At 36.9% G+C, this 19160-nt stretch overlaps 1 non-coding gene across 1 annotated transcript; it reads left to right on the top strand.

The window, feature by feature from the left end:
* The first annotated feature begins 18595 nt into the window (after positions 1-18595).
* LOC130870576 (U6 spliceosomal RNA) lies at positions 18596-18697 on the top strand. The gene has a single exon (XR_009056721.1). It is a non-coding gene; the product is annotated as a U6 spliceosomal RNA (small nuclear RNA).
* The last annotated feature ends 463 nt before the right edge of the window (positions 18698-19160 follow it).

Below are 19160 nucleotides of genomic sequence, written 5' to 3'. Positions count from 1 at the left end.
GTGAAGCTTTTTATTTTTCTTTTTAGCAGATTTCATAATTTTTCTCAATAGCTAAGAACAATATAATTAGACTCTTTGAAATGTGGTAAGACAGAAGTAGAGGAAGAGGGTCCTAGATCCTGAAACTCAAGTAGCTTGCCTTTTCCCTCACTGTGAAGGTCACAAATATTTTTTTCATTCCCCTCTTTTGAGATAAGACATGATTAAGTGGTCGAAATTGGAAACTCCTGTCTTCAAAGTAGAAGTACGAAGTAGAATGCAGTAGGGAAATTTCTTTTGCCAACATATAGAAGACTAAATTGTATAGATTTGGGTACTTCTTGTAAAATTATGGCTAATTCTTTCTAGGGCAGGCACTTTTAAGAAGACAGCTCCCCAGTGTGTTTTAGAAAAGTCTAACTGAGAAGTTAGGGCAATAACTCAGTGGATAAAGAACTCGGGTTACAAATACAAAGACCTAAATTCACATCACCAACATGATATAACAGCTGCACATCTACAATCCCAGCCCTAGGAGGAGAGACAGGAGGATCCCCGGAAATCAGAGGCCAACCAGTCTAACAAAATTCTGAGCACCATGAGAGATGGTATCTCTGAAGTTAATCTGGAGCATATTCAAGGAAGTTACCCAAGTGTGGCCTCTAGCCTCCATGTGCAGCCACACTACCGCACACACACACAGAGAAACACACACAGTTTTTTTTGTTGTTGTTGTTGTTTTTTTTTTTTTTTTTTTTAAGAAAGGCATTTTCTTCCCTTCCCCTGCCTAAAGCAAAGGGGATTTTCCTCAACATTACTGTGAAATCCTGGTCATAGTCCTGAATTTGAAACTAATAGAAGTTTAGACAGCTGTGTCCCTGGAATATTTAATTCTTTGACTTTCCCACAAACAGAATCTCTAGTAACTCCCCAACACATTTTAGTTTTCCAAAAGCAGTGGGCTTTTTAGGCAGGTTCATCTAGCGAGTCAGCTTTGAGTCCCTTTGCCCCATGTCCTGGCCTCTCTTACAGATCTAGTGGAGTTCTCAGTCCTCTCTGTTAACATGTGAAGTGGTGCTTCCCAAAGATTCTTCATGATGAGTCAAAAAATGGAGGAGGAAGCTGCTCCTCTTCCCCATGACAAAGTCAGCAGAAATAAACTTACAAAAATGTAAAGAAAACAGAAAAGAAAATAAGAAAGAAGTGAACACTGAAAAGGTGAGATCGATGTTGTGATGCAAACAAGCTTTTTATTCTTGAAAGTGACCTAAAGGCATAAAAATATCAAGTGAGAAGGAAGAACAAATGGAGACAGTACAATACAAAGCAAAGCGGAAAGCGGTTTCATGCAATTCAGGCTATCAATATACCACATGTATATAACATATGTATATACACATATAATACATGTAAGTACACAATGCTTAAGTATGCATTCACTAGTATGTAAAATAATTGATACATGTGAAAACTGTAATGATCTGTACATGTATTCATATATGCATACATGACAAGCAAATACATAATTGGAGGTTGTTTTTAAAATTCAGGCAGACATAGGCTCTGTATAGAAATAACTAACAGACTAAATACAATTCAATTTGTAGAGTAAATTGAGATAAACGTCAGCCTAGGCAGCAGCACTAGAATCTAGGGTTTTTCAGGAAGTATGTTTTATTCTAAAAAAAATTAGGTTAATATTTAAAAATTCAGTCTTAATAAAATTCAGTTTAGAAAACACAGCAGGAAGCAACTATTCTAAAGCTCACGAGAGACTAGAGCAGAAATAAAACATCATAGATGAGAACATATAAAAGTGAATTTTCTTCTTCTATGAAATAGCAAATAAGAGTTTTCATCTTCTTTAATTAAGGGGGAATTCATGTTCTTTTAATAACAGTTAAAAATGCCTTTCATCAGAGAGATATAACTAATGGAAAAGTATTTCAAAACTTCATTCTTCTGAATGTTAGTGTTCCTGGAGTGTCTCTAAGGGTTCTCAGAACACTCTGCCCAGAAGAACACTTAACCAAAGAGTTGTTCCAATGCAAGTTATGGTTAAATAACATGAAAAGAATTTTTTAAAAATGTGAAATACCGAGCTAAGCTGCTGTGATTCTGACAGACATTCCACAAAATATTTACCACGCTAGGTTTTGCTTAAGTTAGTGATAGATCTCAATATGAGTCTACATGAATCAACCAATTCAAGGGACGTATTTGTAAGGCAAATTCTACCACAATAGATGAATTTAGAGTCTGACAGTTTTGAACACATGAAATAATAATAGGTATGGACACAAAGTTCACAAGACCTATGAAATTGGTAGTCACTACCTAGTCTGGTTGCCTACTTGTTGTATTTGGAGAGCTATTGTTTGGTTTTGGTTTTGGTTTTTAACTCTAAGCATTCACTCCACCCAGACATCCTTCTCTCTATACACAGGAGAATGTTTGGCATCCAGTTGTGTGAGCTGAGAGCTCTATGCACTGTTCTCACAGCAGCAGCCCAATCCTCCTCCCAATGCAGCCTGAACTGGTTCCAGGGAACAGCAAACACTTGCCAGCAAGTCCTAAAATGTAGCCAGATGTTATTTCAGCTTGCCGTGAAGAGATTTCACACCAATGTCCCTGGCTTTAATTTCCTTCATTTAAAGAATGGTCTTCCAGCCATCAGTCAGCCTCTGAAGCCAGAAAAAGATCATCTCTCATCACAGATAACCCCAGGTTCTAGCATGTTCTTCATTCATGAAATCAATCCACAGGAATATGAAACTGAGATCACTCAATGTGATCTGGCAGATAGTGTACAGACACATTTCTGTACAACTTCCCAGCATAGGTTTCTGCCTGTTGCCTCTCAAGATTCATTCTACATTTTAATCTGAAGTCTCCATGGGCAACCTCTATATGACCAAAGAGAACAGAAGTGTACAAACTATGATGACAGAAGAGATATTGAAATTAAAATCATGGCCAACAGGAACAAAAACCCTTAGAACTAAGAATCAAGCATTAACATTTCCCCCCATGTTTTTTCCAAATCAATAAGAACTATTATGAGTTGCAGATAACTTACTGTTAAATTCTACTTTGAGATATTTGGATGAGTTAGAGTCTAATTTAACCACACACATATTCCAATATGAGAGCTTTCTAAGTTTCTCAAATTTCTGTGTTACCACTTCAGAAAAAGCAATTATCTCCCCATCACCTTGCCACCTTGATATTACAAAAAAAAAAAAGTGCTGTCAACATCACTGGCAAAGTTCCAACTCTTCTGAAGTACAGCTTCAAGACTATACAATTACACTGAAAAGTGTTTACCTATTGCTGGAAACCCATGTACAGTGTTTTATTGAGCTTTATTAATCAGTATGTAAAGTTCACCCCCTGGATTTATTAAAACATTTAGTGAAGCATTTTAAGGAGCTGGTGAATAGCTACACAAATGACTGATCCTGCGCACTGTCGCCTAGGTAAAAAATTAAGAACCTGAGACTCCTTCAAAATGTACCAATTCCAAACATAAAAAGGTTCGTCTCCTTGAAAGTCCCGCATTTAACAAGGAGTAGCAAGCAGAGTCTTTCTCTGCATTTAGTTCAGAACCAAGACAAGACTCTGCCTCCCTCCAAGCTGTCTTGGTGTTCCTTCAACATGCCTAAGGAGAAAAGATAATCCACCTGTGGTCATTACAATTAGACCGGATGCAAAATTGTCACTTCCAGGAACTGACCTTCTATATCTCTAGGCCTTGCTCCAGGAGACCAGGATTTTCTTTCTCTTCAGAAGAGCTCTTCCATCCAAAGGGAATTCAAGTCTCTCCCTGCATCCATGAGTTGCAGGGTATCATCAGGCACACTTTATAGATCTTATGCACATTAGCATTTGAAGGTATTGTCATATGACATGAAGTTATTATCAGCTCCTCAATCAATCTGGTCCAAATCTCATTCAGCATCCTTTCCTTTGACTCCAGGCTGTTCAGGACATTAGACTTTTGACTAGTAACACCCAACGTTTGCACAACAATACTGAGTTAAATCAGCACTCTCCCCTGCGGTGGACTTTGTGGTGTTTGTTTTAATCTTCTGAGAAGTTTCTTCCAGGTTTTTAATGTGTTTGTCATTTTCCATAACTTAGAAGTCCAGCTTTGCTATTTTAGGCAAGACTGCTTCAAGTTTTCCTTCCAGGGAGGTCATGCAGTTTATAGTTTCTTGATTCTGGAAATAATTTCCCACAAACAAGCCTTCATGTAGACTGCAGAGTGCCTGACAGAGTCATTTCCCCCTGCTTTACTGTTAAGGAGATAGCGTAGCAATCACGAATACACCTAATGTCCAAGCTACACCAGCAGCTCCTGGGAGTCCCACACCAGTTTCCCATGAGGGAAGCTGAGGAAGATGCAGAAAACACACTCAATCATCCCGTCTATTGTTAGGATATGTTGTTAGACAAACGGATCTCTGGATTCTCTGTCTAACATAATCCATTGGTGTTGGATTAGAGGGTAAGTCTCACATGATAGCAATTCATCTCTTGAGTTTTTGAAAAGAGATAATGGTAGGGAATCTGGAAATGGGAAAATGTTTGTGTTTAAGGACACAAAAATTAATTAATTAATTAATTAATTATCTATTTTAGAAAATGTGGAAAAATATGTGTATGCATGACTGGTTTTACTGTTTGACTGGGTAAGTTCTGAGATACCTGTGCTACCACAATCCAAATAGAGCAAACCGTCAACATTCAGCAGTTTCCTTGTGTGTCTACGCTATTTCTTTGTGTTTGCCCTATGTCCTATAGGAGGCACTAATTTGCTTTCTACCTGTATTGTTTTACCTTGTCTAAAATTTCTTATAATTTAAGCACGCTGTTTGTATGCTTTTGAATTTCTCTCACTTAGCACAATGCATTTGAGATTTGCGCATGTACACATGTTGTTGAGAACATCCTTAACTCATTTGTTTGTTGCTGCTGCTGCTGCTGATGATGGCTATTCGACTCACTAGTCTTCTCAGTTGCTTGTTTGCTATGTCAAGGTGAACCTAATTCCAAAATAGCTGAGAGTGAGAATATGTTCCCATTGTGGAAACCCTTCCCTACCCACAAGGACTTGGGTTAACGTCATGACCTCTTATGAGTGAAAACACCATCGGCTTTAGATCCTTCCTGAATGCTAAGCTGACCACTCCAGGTGTTATTTCTCTGGCTCCATGACATATGGCTTCTTGCCAATAAAAGGCAAAGCACTGGAAGGCAGAAGGGCATTTAACCCTAGTATTTCTCTCCCTGTCCTTTGCTTTGGTCAGCTCTTTTGATAAAGGATGTGTTTCCTCTTTGGCTTCAGCCTCCACTAGAAAAACACACTTTGGCTCTAGTCCCCACCACCTACATCAACCTAGCCCCTGGATTATAGTAACAACAATTTCTGTCTTCTGTCCTGTGAAATCTAGTTGCTAAAAGCTATCTGTAGCTATTTTTGGGGGTCTTCCTTGTCCCTTATTTGACCCCCATCACCATTTCAGCTATATAACTACTTCTCTGTATTACAATATTACTTCTGGTGTAGTATTTGAATTATATCTATTTTCCTGACAAACCCTTAATTTTATTTCACAAAGCCCAAGTCTTTTGATATTTTTGTTTGGTCTCTAACTTGTAACAGAACATTTATGTCATTTAATTCTTCATACTAGTGCCAACACATAATTACTTTTCACACCTATGAATGAAGCCTGGAGAAGTTACATGATCACCCAGAAAGTTGCAGTGCTGATAGGTAACAAAGGTTGTGTTACCAAAAAATTAAGGAACAATTGGAAAAGCTGATGATGGGTGTGGAAAACTCTAATAGGCTTGGTGTGACTGACAAAGTACAAGAGACTTGCCCTAATATTGAGTAAAAGTGTAAAACTATTCTCTAATCTACTTCCTGTGCCTCTTTCTGATTTATTTTCTGATTATGATTATGATCTGATTATGATTAGAAAGGACACACTTTTCAAATCAATAACCACAGCAAATCATCTGATGTTCTGTTAATCTACTCTATTAATAACATCACATCTGGAACATTAGCTGTAGAAGGAGATAGCATTTTGTTTCCACCCAGACTTGAATAATCACACAGAAACAATATTAATTACAGCACTGTTTTGCCAATGGGTCGGGAATATTCCTAGCTAGCTCTTCTATCTTAAATTAACCCATTTCTATTAATCTGTATGTTGCCACGAGGCTGTGACTTACCAGTAAGGTTCTGACATCTTTTTCCTTTGGCAGCTACATGGCATAATAACTTTGACTCCATTTACTCTTTCTCTATATCTCTGTTCAGATTTACTGCCTGATTTTATTCTGCCAAGCCATTGGCCAAAACAGCTTTATTCATTGGCTAGTAAAAGCAACACATATACAGAAAGATATTCCTCATCAGTTAGCTTATACTGGGGATCCTTCGTGTCTGAATCACTTAACCTACCGCAGGCCAATGAGGATGTTGAAAGAACCAGGTTGTCAGTATAAACAGAAATTTATTCATCAGTGTGGCTATTGGATGAGGCCAGTTCAGGCACCCTTTCTTCTGCTGTCCAAGGACCTAGCTGAGGACATCTCCTTGGACACCTGGGAACCCCTCTAGAGCCAAGTCTTTTACCAATCCTAAAACGGCTCCCTTAATTAAGATATCTTCTTCCCTTCTCCCATATCCACCCTTCCTCCATCTCAGCCATCCCGTTCCCCCAGGCTCTCCCCAATCCTTCCCTTCTCCCTTCTCTCTTCCCATCTCCCCTTCCCCCAGCCCACCCACACCCCTGTGCTCCCATCTTTTGCCTGGCTATCTCATCTACTTACAATATCCAGAAATATAAATATATGTTTTTCTTTGGGTTCACCTTCCTTTTTTTTTTAGATTTATTTATTTATTTATTATATATACAACATTCTGCCTTGACCTTGATGTATGCCCACACGCCAGAGGAGGGCACCAGATCTCAGTACAGATGGTTGTGAGCCACCATGTGGTTGCTGGGAATTGAACTCAGGACCTCTGGAAGAGCAGCCAGTGCTCATAACCTCTGAGCCATCTCTCCAGCCCCTCACCTTCTTATTTAACTTCTCTAGGATCACGAATTATAGGCTCAATATTTGTTTAGGGCTAGAATCCACTTATGAGTGAGTATATACCATATTCATCCTTTTGGGTCTGGGTTATCTCACTCAGTAAAGTGTTTTCTATTTCCATCCATTTGCATGCAAAATTCAAGATTGTTTTTTACTGCTGAGTAGAACTCTAAAGTGTATATGTGCCACACCTTCTTTATCCACTCTTCTATTGAGGGGCACCTAGGTTGTTTCCAGGTTCTGGCTATTCCAAATAGTGCTGCTATGAACATAGTTGAACAAATGCTTTTGTAGTATGATTAGGCATCTCTTGAGTATATTCCCAAGAGTGGAATTGCTGGATCCTGAGGTAGGTTGACCCAGTTTCCTGAGAAACCACCACACTGATTTCCAAAGTGGTTGCATATGAACTACCATCCATGAATTTTTTTATCATCACGAGTGGTGCTACTCACTGCCATTCTGAATCAAATAGAGCCCTGTGAGTGACTTACTATCTGAGTAGATGATGGGGCCCTGTGGGGTGGGCCATGGATACCCATTAATAGCCTCTGATTCACAAATGTTCCAGCCTGGCACTCAAGTGCCCTTCGTCAACAGTATTGCAGGTTCCACAAAGGCATTCTCTACCATCGCTTACAGCTTGCAGAAGTTAGTGGCTACAGAACTACTCAGCAAGGCAGGTTTCCATCTGATCATCACACATCTAAGGAACATTTAGTTAGTACAGTGTCTTTGAACCTTGTCACAGAATATATTCCTCTGGTGAGTTTTATGAACTTCCAAGTTTTAACCGTTCTGCTATGAGCCCTTATTCAAATCTTTTGTAATTTTTCTTTTTTACTTGCCATGGAAATTTTGATGTTTCCAATTTATTTTATTGTAAGGCAAAACTCACCGCACAATAACCCATGGGTCACATTCAAATTGTTTCTTATGTTTGTAAATCTATCATTACTGAAATATAGATAGGCATTCTTCTTTGTTTATTATTTATGATTGCCTTTTCATAATAACTGAGAACTGAAAATCTAGATCAGAGATCCTCTGCCTCATACAATCCAAACATTGACTAAATGTCTCTAGCAGCCAAAAATAAAACCCACTATTTGAATAATCCATTTCTTTTCTGATGCATGCAGAATCATCTTTGTAGAAGAGAATTTCTGAATTCCTCTTTCTGGAAACAAGTTGCCAATCAATTATCCCTCCCTCATCCCCATATTTCCCAGCTACCTTGGGGAAAGACCCAGAAATCAATAATAGGTATGGTCTTCCAGCTCTTGCAGTACAAACAGACTAGGCCCCATAAACACTGGGGAGTGTGAGCCCTCCACACATTGGTAGGTCTTGCATATCTCAGGTTGTTATGCCGTAGCAACTCTTAATCCAGGTGTGGCAGGTTTTGAGGTGTATACTTGCTGCTTTGACTGGAAGAGGCCTATTTCATTTTCAAGCTAAGAAGAAGAAACACTAACTTCTAATAGCAAGACTTTTTATGTTAAGTTAGAGGGTCAGGGGAACTTGTGCTTTTCAAAGCTTTGAAGATAACAGTCTGGACCTCCATCACATATACCAGATCCTGTGATTTTGTTTTTCAGGCAGGGCTTCAGTCTTGACAGAGCAGATCTGCTTTATTTACTTTTTAATATTAACCCTGTAGGCACTCAGCACCTTGGACATGTTCCTGGCTCTAACCTTAAACTTATTCATCTCTCTCACAACAAGTGGTAGCCATCTTTTTATGTGCTTCTCGGAGATTAACTTCCATAGCTACCCTTTGTTAAGTAACTTCTTTACATTCTGCTTTGCTTTATCTTTGTCTAAAAGACACCTGCTATTTCTAAGTGTCTGAAAGAATGTGCTATCTAATGAATTCTCTTTCACTAACATATATCACACAAGGAGCTGCCTGTCTTCTACTTCTCAATAGAGACATGATCCTTCTAACCAATGACACATAATACATTACTGCTCAAACAGAAAGAAGGACAAGTAGAAACTAGATCATGGAAAGAAGATATAAGAAACACCCCAAATTGGCCAATACATCTTCCTTTATAATTATGGTGGGTCTCATTTGCAATTTCACTAGAAGGTGAGCTGTTTTTTTCCCATGTTTCCAAGATAGACCAGATGGAGTTCAGAAATTTGCTATAATTCTCAGCACCAATAATACTGTCCTAATATAAATCTAAACATATATATATATATATAGTTGCAAATGCAATGTACGCTATAATAATATTCTTAATGAAGACACCTTCTGCAGTACAAAAGGCTTTTGCTAAACATAAAAAAACTAACTCTGCCACCTTTGAAAAATGTTTAAAATTACATTGATCCTTTGTTTACATTAAAAAGATATACAAAAGTTAATACAGCTAAGTAAATCCTTTCATACATAGGGACCTTGTTCTAACAACTTGTTACTGCTATGTCTCTGTCTTATTGCATAACAGAGTGGAGGCATATCAGGTTAGCAAGGACACATGGAGCATGACTGTCCTGCTGAACTGTCATTACTGGGTAGTAGAAAAGATTCAGAAAAGGGAACTGTGGCTTCACTGCAGTTTTCAACTATAAATATTTAGACACATCTTGTCTTGATCTACAGAGTTGAAAGGAGGAACATTTTTATTTGCTCAAAATGTTAAAGATCTCATGGAAAGAGATGAAAAGTAACCATAGTAACTCAACACACAATAGTCATACAGGCTATGATATTGGTTGAGCTGGAAAATAGCAACTTTTAATGTTATTAAATTTAAAATGGAAAGAAATCAACTACTGTGCAAAAGTACTGATGATGGGGGAAGAAATGGTACAGAAATGGGGAGTCCGTTCTTCAACACAGTGTGAGAAAGTACAGAAATAGGATTTTTTAGAATGGTGAGAAGCCCTTTGAGTGGCTGTCAAGCACAATAGAAAGCAGGAGAAACACTTGTGAGAGGGAGAGGGTGTTAGCTGCTGATGGTGGGGCAGAAGGCCAGCAAGAGGGAAGGAATGTGGGCAGGTCAGTCTCCTCATGCTCCACCCATATATATTCTACAGTAGCAGAAGTAAACAGAAAGCTTATGTACCTCCCTTACTGTAACATGTTACTCGTCAAAGTAGCCATACATGAGGTTGTTTTCTCATAATATGTAATATCCTCAACAGAAAGGACTCACACACTTTCATATGCTGCTCCTCAAAGTTAGGGAAGCATTTTATTATCATGTCATAAATTCCAGTCCTTCAAACATAAAACAAATCAGATCCAAACCTGCATAAGGCCTAGGAACTGTTTTCTTTCCATGTATGGTTTCTCCTAAGCTCTCCTAGCAATATAAATAAACAAAACACTAGATGTTTGACTCATAATTGCATATTTTCCTGCAGTCTGAGTGTGAGTGACAAAAGCTCCAAAGTGAAAATGTGGATCTCCAGTCTGAACCAGAGCCAATCAGTTAAATGGTAACTCAGGGGCTGAAGACCACTCCTCCAATACTTAAGGGAATAAAAATTGCCTGTCTTCAAAATTTAATAGGTCTGCATGCTAAAGATAATTTTTATCACCATCTCTTTTGTTATTTTTGCTTTGTTTATGTTTCCTGGTTTACTCTTCGAGATAGAGTTTCTTTTTCTTATCTAGCTTGATCTTAAAGATCTATTCTCTTGCCTCAAGTTTCCAGTAACTGGGACTACAGGTGTGTGTCACCATTAGTTTATTAAAGTGGTACTTGGAAGTTATAAATGAAAAATATCATTATTATAAAATATTAAAATAGGTTTAAGTATCAAAAAGAGTAAAACAATTAAAAATAACACCGATCTCGATTTTAATTGACAATATAATGACATTTCTACAAAGCATTCAAGTTACTTTTTATGCATGGATGTATAAATAAGTAAGGACAGGCTCAACAAAGTATTAATTCATCAACATTCCTTAGGCTATTAACTAAATTAACCTTGTGATCATTTCTGAATGATTGGCATACACTCTACTATGACATTTAAAGTCACTGTTTCCATGAGACTAGATTTTTTTAAATTTCAAAATAAAGAAGGAACAGACACTAAGCAATGAGAACTCTATATTTTTCTTATAGATACAGGCAAAATTACATTTTATTATTATTGTTGTTGTCATTATTATTCATGTGCATGTAGACGCATGATAAATGCATATGTGGGAGTCTATCACACAGAGCATATATGAAGGTCAGAAGACAGCTTCATGGATTGATGCTTCTTGGCATTTGTATGTGTATTTGAGATCATCAAACTCTGGCTGGCAGGCTTGCATGATGAGTGCCTTAATCCCTTTACCTACTGAGTCACTCACCAACATTGTAACATTTACTCTCATGATGGCATTTAGAAATTAATGCTAAGTGAAGTGGGTATGGAGTCGGGTTATAAACTGACAAAAGACAGGATTCTGGTTGGCAAAAGAAGAACTTTCACTAGCCCCCAGAATGCTATGATGCAGGAAGAGAGAAAGTATATTCTGGAATTTCTCACCAATATCATAAATTCTGTAGAGAAATAAGGAGGAAGAAAGTATAGTAACATAGTCCTAGAGGATTATCAGACATTGGTCTTGGGCTCTTGGCAACTGCAGCCAAATTATCTCTGTTCTCCACTACACTGGTTTTATCCTAATTAAAGGAAAACCCAGAGATACCAGAGTATAGAGAACACCATCAATCAGATATAGACCAGAATCACAGTCGCAAAATCTGAGGTTGTGCAGAGGCTTCATTCATTAACGTCTTGAGTCTTCTTTCTTGAGTCTTCCTGATTAACAGGCTAATCTGAAAAGAAATGGCTACAATCTCAATCATTACAATATTATGACTGTATACTCCACCCATAGGGAGAATTGTGTCTCAGATAAGGTAGCATGGGCTAACTGTATCACTCATTCTCTGAATCAGGTCCCACAGAAGGAGTGTTCAAAGCTGCTTTTATTTGGCTTAATTTACAACACACACACAGACATGTACACTACTAGCAGAGAAGTGAAAAAAAGTTAGGGAAGATCATGGCACGCAAAACCCAAACAAAGACTTTATTTGGGGAGAAGACAATCCCAATAAAGGATAACAAAGATATATTGCTATAAAAGAAATTAATAAGAGCATAAATTTGATAGCATCAGAGCCTAAACTAAGATAAATATAAAATAAAATGTAAAAAGAAATCCAAAAGTCAGAGAAACAGACTACAAATGCTCTTTTTATACCAATAATAAATTATAAGCATGAAGCTACAGATATGCAAGAAGGCATCAGGTATCAAGTCTACATGAAAAAAACAGACTAAGAATTAACATGTGAAATAGATAAAATGTGAGAAATGCGGGAGGAACAAATGGTCTTCCAGAGAAACCAATACACATGATGTGGCACATTCAACAAATGATACAGAAAACATAGTTAAAGCCAACATGAAAACTTCCTGACGTAACAAAAGAAATCAAATGGATTAGAATACTTAAGATACCCTAAAATGTAACACCTATAGGCCCTCCCAGAAAAGTAAAATTGTCAACTGCCCAAAAGAAAGATGAATAAGATCAAAATCTCAAGGACTGTGATTGATGCATGAAACACAATCAAACCTAGACAAACTAGAATTAAAAATTGTATAGCAATTATCTGTTGGTTACAACATTCCATACTGGAGGGAAGCTCCTTGGGATTCGAGGAGTTCTAAATTGAAACAGGCCCTCTAAAAAGTAGAGTTGGAGTCTCTTGAGACTTAGAAAGTAAACAACTTCCAAGTATCAAGAAGTTCCTAAACCTAACAAGATGTATAGGGCCCCTATTCAAGGATGTAGCTCCAGCAAATGACTTCTGAGAGCTGCCTTGAAAGGACTCTGACCATCCAAGCTATTGGAATCATGAAGAAAGTTCTTGGGTTTTGCAGCTTTTGTTAATCATCATTTGTACTGGGCTGTGCTGTTTGGTGATGCATCTGTCTTTGTGTTATTCCTGCTCTCATAAGTAACCCCTCACCTATACCCTGTAAATAACCCCAGTCAATCCATTAGTTCACCATGTTGGACTTGAAATACTCATTATTTAGGATGGTTGCTGGTTCCCTATTTTGGGTGAATAGATGTTTGTGTTGCATCTCCTTGGGAAAAATCTCACACAACACTTAAACTAATACTATAGAAAAGGAAGCTTTGAAATGTTTGACAAAATGAAATGAATAATTTAAATAAGAAACAACATGGAGTTAATTCAGTACATGGTGCTTTTTAAAAATCTCTTAGTTTAGAAGGATCTTTATGAACTCTGAAAGCATAGAACATTTATTTGCTAAAAAAAATTAGCAAATTTAAAAACTACTTTTAAAAGCGAACATCACAGACAAGTTAACCAGCAAGTGTACTTGAGCGAACAGATCATGAATCAGATCAGTCCCTAAACCAGTTGAGAAGGTTCTACTTTCTGAACCACAGCCTATATTGCTGCACTCTGGGACAGCATGCTGAGGTTGGCAGTATTCCAAGGTGTATGTGGCATGTTGCTCATCTCTACTAGGGGAGGGTACCTAGTATGGCTGCACATCCATAGCTTCATTAGACATGGCCCCATTTGATACTTCCTACATAAATTGCTTACTACCTCACCCCATCAGGTTTTCCATTAAAGTACTGAGGGGAGCCACTGTGACAATAAGTCTTGTGTTATTTGTGCATGCAGAACCAATGTCATGTATTGCTAATAGTATGCTTTATGCCTGGGCTTGTTTCAACAATTGCAGACCTGCTTCACCAGCTGAGCATAGGAAAATAGCTGGGGGAAGTGAGCCTACAGAGAATATTCAAAAGCACTATGAATCTTTTAATGACTTCTAGTTTTCTGGGCAGGAGATGGTCCCACTTTTTGATAGCAGTTTCCTGTGTCAGTACCTCTTTCATTGTTATAACAAAAATTTTGCAGTTCAAAATTTAATAAAGAAGTTTATTTAACTTGTCCATTTGAATCTGAAAGTCCACAGTTAGGTGACCCCATTGATTCTAGAAAAAAGACATTACATTTGGTAGCCATCAGATGTCAAGATTGCATGTGTAAATAAGATGTCATATTTTGAAATGGAAAGCTAGATAGTAGCACTAAGTTTGGCCTACCAACTGATGCTTGCAAGCATTCAAGGCTCCCATGATACCTTTCCCCTCCTGAAGGCAGCTGCTCCACTAAATTAGATGTGTTTGAGCAGCTCTCAGATCTGCCACACTTAGGATTAAAGCATGGCATTTACTAAATTAAGACATAAGTCGCCGGGCGGTGGTGGCGCATGCCTTTAATACCAGCACTCGGGAGACAGAGGCAGGCGGATCTCTGGGAGTTCGAGGCCAGCCTGGTCTACAAGAGCTAGTTCCGGGATAGGCACCAAAGCTACAGAGAGACCCTGTCTCGAAAAAAGCCAAAAACAGAGATAGGCCATCTGATACACAGGTCATGGAACATACAAACACTGAAGACTCATGGGAGAACACCTCACAACAAGAGAATCACTACCTCAAAATCATTTTGATTTACCTTTTCTTGATGGCTAAGGATGTTAAACACTTCTTTAAGTGTTTCTCAACCATTTGAGATTCCTCTGTTGAAAATTCTCTGTTTAGATCAGAACTCCATTTTTAATTGGATTATTTGGTTTCTTGATCTCTAGTTTCTTTAGATTTATTATATATTTTGGATATTAGCCCTCTCTCAGGTGTAAAGTTGGTGAAAATCTTTTCCCATTTTGTGAGGTTGTCATTTTATCCTGTTGACCATTTCTTTTGCCTTACAGAAGCTTTTCAGGTTCATGAAGTCCCATGTGTTAATTGTCAGTCTCAGTGTCTGTTCAGGAAGTTGTCTCCTGTACCAATAAGTTCAAGGTTATTTCCCACTTTTTCTTCTATCAGGTTCAGTGTATTTGGTTTTATCTTGAGGTCTTGATCACTTGAACTTAAGTTTTATGCAAGGTCATAGATATTAATCTATTTGCATTTTTCTACATGCTGACATCCAATTAGACCAGCACCATTTGCTGAAGATGTTTTCTCTTTTTCATTGTGTGTCTCTGGCTTCTTTATGAAAAATCAGGAGTCCATAGGGTCTTCGGTTCAATTCCATTGATCAACCTGTCTGTTTTTATGCCAGTGCCATGTGTTTATCATCATCATCATCATCATCATCATTGTTATTAATATTATTATCATTGGTCTGTGGTACATTTGAAATCAGGGATTTTGATATCTCTGGAAGTTCTTTTATTGTATAAGATTGGTTTAGCTATTCTGAGTTTTTTGTTTTTCCAAATGAAGTTGGGTATTGTTTTTTCAAGCTCTGTAAAGAATTTTGTTGGAATTTTGATGGGGATTGCATGGAATCTTTAGATTGTTTTTGATAAGATGGCCATTTTTACTATATTAATACTATCAGTCCATGAGCATGTTAGATCTTTCCATCTCCTGATATCATCTTCAATTTGTTTCTTGAAGTTCTTGTCATATAGGTTTTTCACTTGCTTGGTTATAATATTTTATATCATCTGTGACTATTAAGAAGGGCTTTGTTTTCCTGATTTCTCAGCCCAGTTGTCATTTGTATATAGGCAGGCCATTGATTTTATGAAATAACCTTTTATTGAGCCACTTTGCTAAAGGTATTTATTAGCTGTAGTAGTTCCCTGGTAGAATTTTTGGGGTCACTTATGTATGCAATCATATCATCTGCAAATAATAACAATTTGACTTCTTTCCTTCCAATTTGGATCCCCTTAATTTCCTGTGGCTGTCTTATTGCTCTAGCTTCTATATACCAAAAATCTTTGTTGAAGGTGGGAACTGAGTGAAACATATCTATAGGAATTCATATGATTCAGTTCATGTCAGAAATATACTCACTGAGATCGTCATTATTTTAAATATGAGTCTGTCAAGCTTTGCTCAGGTTGCAAACCACTTTAGCAGTTTTCAAAAATTAATTATACCAATATTTTGTTATAATTTGCCAGACTTTAGTGATTTCATGATGAGTTATGAAGTATGAGGATTTTAATAATGGAAACTTTACAAAATGAGGAAAAGATCACACAATCATTTAGATCCTTTAAACATATCCTTAAAACTGAATTTACATTCCTGGAAAAATTACCTAATAACATGTTGTGTAATAAATTTGTTACAATGTCCCAAAAGCAAATATCAAAAGCTTGCCAGTTTGACTAAATGTAGACTTGCATTTTGAATTTTTAGAAATGAATATGATATAGACATGAAGCTTCTTCTACCTCAGTCTGTTAATAAAGTAAATCCACATTACTTTCATATTGCCAAACTGTTAAACAAGAAAAACAAGATGACATTAGCTAGCTCATGTTTCATCTTCACTAGCAACACCATTAAAATTGCTGGTAGTGTAGCACATTCACTGGAAGAAAAATATTTCAGGCTAACTACTATCATCCAAAAAACTCAAGAATTCCTTTATTTGTATAAACATTTATTTATAAACCAACTAAAGAGATTTCCTTGTTAACTTAGTTTTGCCAGCTATAATAATAATATGCTTCCTAACTTACAAAATACAATTTGGAAATCACTTATGTTTCTGAGCAGTGGGGTGAGATTGCTGGCCCAGAAAGCTCGAGTTTTGGTCTTACTTAATGTCAGGAAAACAAGAAGCTTACATGGGCTTTGTGTAAAAAGACATTGCACTCCCTGCTCACTTGAGTCAATACTATATTACAAACATTTATTATAGGATCCCATTTTATAAAATTATTCCTGTATTCATAAACTTAAGTGAGACCCATGTCTGTATATTCACAAAGAGGTATAGATACTTGTTGGGAAAATATATACTTGGAGCTTATTGTGATTATTTTAAGATGGTAGCACTTGAAGTGATGTATTGCTTTCTTTGTTTATTCTTACTTTACTTAAATTTTTAATGGAACACTATTACATCAACAATGAAATTTTATTCCGTCAAAATTGGGAAGAATTAATGGTGAAGGTGGTGACAGTCCACACACTGAAAATAGTTGCCTGTTTCACGGTTTTCTTGGCTGGGTTACTGTTCGACTAAACAAGTTTATTTTAAAGAACAAAAATCTGTTAGCCAGTGTAAAGTAATGGCTTCACACGGAGAGAAGTGGACATGAGGAGGGAAATAAGTGTTTTGAGTACAGCAAGGCCCTTGGGAAAAGCAGTGTTGAGAGTCAAATAATAACTATAATCATACATTTTCAAGTGTTTTCCATCCTCAGCATTGTCCTCACAGAACACTCAAGTGTTTCTTGTAAAACTTCCCCAACATACCAAAAAACAGTCATGGTTTATTACTAAAAAGTAGAAACAATTACAAATTTGTATCTCTCTCCATTTTGATAATTGCTAGTTATTGTTGTCTTACGTCAGGGACATTTTTCAGTGTGGAGCAAGCACATCAGTTGGAATCACAAAAACAGATCACAGCCACAAATCTAGAAAACTTGTTAAACAATAGATCTTAATTTGAATTCATGTCAACCTCATGTCATTCATTACAACATCTGTAGAAATGTATTATCGCTTCTAGTATGAATACAGAAATACAGAAAACTGAAGAAGTCTCAGGCCACTGTGATGGCTCAATGAGAAAAAGGACTTGCTGCATAAATCTAGTGACCTAAATTAGATCCTCGGAACCCACAGAAAGGAGCAGGCAAGAACTGACTCTACAAAATTGTTCTCTTACTTTCGCATATGCTGTGGTACCCATGTCCCGTCTCACAAAATATTTTTAAAATTAAATAATAATAATAATATATTAGATGTTTCCAGGACAACCCCTTTTATTTTCTAGAGGAGAATTCCAAAATGTTGGGGGTAAAATACATATGAATTTCTTTAATTCATTCACTTAGAACCTCAGTTCAAATTCCCAGCTCTTCACGGGCCTTTCCTTGGCACATAACGCTTCTTCACAATTCCACTGAGTCCTATTTTTATAAGTATTTTAAGGAAGCTAAACAAGACAATATTATAATTATGATTTATTTATAAATGATTCCTATATAAAATGTAAAATGACTACATGTAAGGCAGAAAAACAATCTATTAGACTTGAAGCAAGGGAACATATAGGAAGCCACATTGTACAGTACAGTAATTAAATCAGTGTAAGTATATGATGCCCTTTTTCCTATCCAATGTATATATTTTTTAACACTGTCAGCAATTAAAACAGTGTGGGTTTGACTTAAGGTTTAAAACTCATTTGTTCATTTGTTTCAGAATGAATTTTAAAAAACACAAAGGCAAAGGATTTAACTACAATTGCTAGAATAGTATTCATATTTTCTTATATAAAATTCCACAGTTTTGTATGCATGTGGATTTTAGTTTATCAAAAGTGAAGTCATTGTCCAGTTGCTATGTATAACCAACAAGTTTCATAAATCATGCTACTAATGGTTACTGCCCGGTCTAAAAAATGTAAAACCGAATGCTTGCTTTACAGTCCCACATACTAAAAGTGAAATGATACAAAGAAGATAAACATGAACCTGCACAAGGATGTTGCAAATTTGTAAAATGTTCCATAATTTTTAAATAATAATAGTAATTAATAATAATGAAAAGCCAAAAACCCAAGATCTTTGTAATGAAAACACAAACAACATATAGAAATAGCTGATGTATGAGTTTCAACAAATGACTACATTGTCATTTGGTATGAAAAATATTCATACCAAAGGATAAGCAGCAGCCTGAGGGCTCACAAAAGAGAAAAGGGAACATTAGGATGCTCCTGACCCAGTGAAGTTCTCTACAGATGCTACTAAGTCATCTGCTTTTATCCTGGTGTGGGCACCATTCCCTGTCCCTACTCCTCAACTCCAATCCTACAGATCATCAGCTATATAAGACACTTAGGATTAGCTGCCATGACTATTATCTACTGAGACAGATCAATGTCTAAAAAGTTTAACATGTCCCCTCTAATTTTCATAGTGAAACTAAAAGATTCAAGCACATGAAACCTTTTTTTTTTTTTAGTCCTGGTTTCTCT

This window comes from Chionomys nivalis, chromosome 2 (assembly GCF_950005125.1).
Source record: "Chionomys nivalis chromosome 2, mChiNiv1.1, whole genome shotgun sequence".
NCBI classification, from domain to species: domain Eukaryota; kingdom Metazoa; phylum Chordata; class Mammalia; order Rodentia; family Cricetidae; genus Chionomys; species Chionomys nivalis.
The sequence above is the reverse complement of the archived record's forward strand: the minus strand, read 5'-3'. Positions and strand labels throughout refer to the sequence as shown.